The sequence below is a fragment of the Myotis yumanensis genome, unplaced genomic scaffold (assembly GCF_028538775.1).
Source record: "Myotis yumanensis isolate MYYU_CA2020_CCGP unplaced genomic scaffold, mMyoYum1.0.hap1 SCAF_2, whole genome shotgun sequence".
Taxonomy (NCBI): domain Eukaryota; kingdom Metazoa; phylum Chordata; class Mammalia; order Chiroptera; family Vespertilionidae; genus Myotis; species Myotis yumanensis.
Genome location: NW_027223753.1, coordinates 60,837,154 through 60,840,334, shown reverse-complemented (window position 1 = coordinate 60,840,334; position 3,181 = coordinate 60,837,154).

The window sequence follows — 3,181 nt, the reverse complement described above, 5'->3', positions numbered from 1 at the left end:
ATTTAAATGTTCAGTTTTAAATTATTTTTTTTCTGTTTTAGGTAAGCATTACCTAAAAGAGGCACAACAAATTTAGGTACCCAGCATTATCACTTGCATATCTGAAACTACCACCTTGAATGATGAATTCCTTTCTTGAATGTTTGATACTTACCAAGCAATATTCTGAAAGTTTTATGAGTGCTGTCTCATGGAATCTTTGACAACACATTATGACCTATTTCCAATGAGTTACCTAAGAGTTAACTATGTTAAATTACTTAATCCAAGGTCAACACAGAGCTGGTAAGTGGCAGACACAAGATCTGAATCCAAATGTGTATGACTCAAGAATCCACGCATTCTGCCAACAAAACCAGTTCTGCACTTGAAGAAAAGTAAGTACATTCACTGTGCCCCTCAAAACAGACCTAGTGAGAATGACTGGATACCGAAGAATCGCCTTTGAACCTAGACAATGTCTAAGAAATAGACCATCAAATGACTTCTGAACCACAGGCAGATATCACAGGGCAAATTAAAAAAACAAATGCTCCAATGAAGCAAATTTCAGGGTGGAATTGAAAATACTCTTTGGATCCACTACAATATTTTGCCAAGAATATAGTATGTTTTCCCTTCAATTGTGAAGTGGACAAAATGTCAGCTTTGCTTTCATATATTTTTAAGTTCAGCATGGCCAAATATTAAACTTGATATCCTTTCAATTGATCAGTCTTCACTACCCCTTAAATTCCTTTTATAATATCAACAACATGAATTTCTATTGTATGCTGTTTCTCCTAAACTCCTGTCTGTATTTTTGTAACTCTGTTTTTAAATTAGTAACTTTAACTACCTCATGCAATCTTCTCAATTACTTTTTAGAGTGCTGGCTATTAATATTTTAGGTAGCTTTGATGTTTTACTTTATAGTCTTCAATTTTATTTTACATTTCACAGGTTCCTAGTTGCAAATAATCCTACAGGCAATTTTCTCACACTGCAACTATTCCTTGAAAGATACGTTAATGTAGCCCGACACTTGAGATACTGGGGGTTAAGTTAATCACCCAAAATGAGTTGTATTACTGTCAGCGGTGTATAAAGACATCCCATAGTGAATTATAAGGAAGGCTAGCTTTAAAGCTGCATTTCAAAAAATACCCAAAGCTGGAGATGAACAAAAATAAGCATTTCTTTCAAAGTCCATTGAGCTAAAGAATCAAACATTTGTTATTTCTGGTGTCAAAGTTTCCCATTATAAATAAAGGGACTCGTGTCCTTTTCAAAATTTAATTACCAGGAAAACCCTAAAGATAGCACGCTCTGTCTTTGGGCAAGACAAACACTACATAGCAGTTTCTATCTTCACATTTGTCTGCAGAAAAAGGAAGAAATCACTATTTTGCTTTCTGTTTCACTGAACCACAGGCTAGTACTGAAAACCTGGGGAGCAAATTGCCATCTTCTGTTCCTTCAGTGAAAGTGACACCCGAGGCAACGTCACAATCTAACCATGACTTTGGCAGAAATCAGAGAGCCGTACCTCGTACATGTGTCCATCTATTTCTTTCAACTACTCAGCTTTTACTTGTGCTTAAGTATGGATTATGTAGGAGATTTAAGGACCTGCCAATTATGTGACCCTTCACATCTTTGAAATCCAAGTAACAACCTTACAACTGTGAAGGCACACCCAACACCTTAAGGTCCAGCTTCAGGTATTACTTTGTTCTCAGAAGAGATTAACAATGTCTGGCCCTGACTGGTTTGGCTCAGTGGATAGAGCGTTGGCCTGCAGACTAAAGGGTCCCGGGTTCGATTCTGGTCAAGGGCATGTATCTTGGTTGCGGGCACATCCCCAGTAGGGGGCGTGCAGGAGGCAGCTGATCGATGTTTCCCTCTAATCGATGTTTCTGACTATCCCTCTCCCTTCCTCTCTGTAAAAAAATCAATAAAATATATTTTTTAAAAATGCCTTGATCTCACACCCTGATGTAGAGCCACGCTGCAGCTGCATTTTCTACCTTCTCTCATACATGCAAAGCTAAGAGCAGCCATCACGGCCAGCCCTGCTTCTGATTGGCGGCATCATGTGCATTACTGCGGTGCAGGCCGAAGATTAAGGAGTTTCAGGAAGCCTTAATCCTTTCTGTCAGAAGACTGGCTGCTTAGAGGCAAACTGAGGTACAATTCTGGGCTGCCTTTTAAAACAGCAGCAAGTCTGCACTTACAATGATCTAGATTTCTCATTTCAGTCTGGCAAAAAAATATTGAAATGAGATTTAGTTACAATGTTGTGATACGCATTTTTATGAGAGGAGAAATACATTGTGAAAAGAGCTTTGCTTCACTTGAAAAGATCAAGAGCGGGGAAGAAATAAAGGTTTAGCAGGAACACAGTATTCATTTGCCATGCATATTTGATATGAGTTCATTAAATACGCAATAGAAGTGTCAACATAAAGTGCTGTTTAGATCAAGCTATGAAAACAAACTGCTCTGGCTTAACATCGGAATATACTAAGCTGTGGTTAAGTGTAAGCCTTATTTACTATACAATAAAGGCATATTTTATTGACTATTGTTAAATAACCATCTACTTCGCCTAATTGAATGTGTCCTTTATTTATAAAAATTGATGGGTTAAATGCTTAGGACAGTGTGGTTGGCACTTTTACATACCCTCTCTTTGCCATTACATGGATTTTTCTCTCCTCACCCATTGGCATTCAATAATTAGCCATTATCACCCGTCCGTGCCTAATTTGATAGTATTTTCTCAGTCTCACTGGACCATTGCCAACGCTACATCCAGTGAGACAACAAAGCACAGAGGCATCTCTTTGAGGAACACTTGCTGTAGAACTGGAGTGCGTCTGACTTCACACAGCACGAAAACCCACTCACTGGCACAAGGAAGTGCTTCATACGATAGAGCAGACTCATTTGAGTGCCTTCTGGGATTTGAGCTTAAACATACATATTTTGGATTAAAAAGCAGCTACCTCGGGCAGAAGTAGAAGGCTGAGTAGTTTTCCTGGCACACTGCCTTCCTGACGATCATTAACATAATGCAAAAGTGCAAAGATAGGAGACCACTATCAGCCTCGTGTCTCATGCAATATGCAGGAAAGCTAAACCTGCTGTAATTAATACTGACCATTTCTTTACTGGGAGCTCACATAGCGCGTTTTAG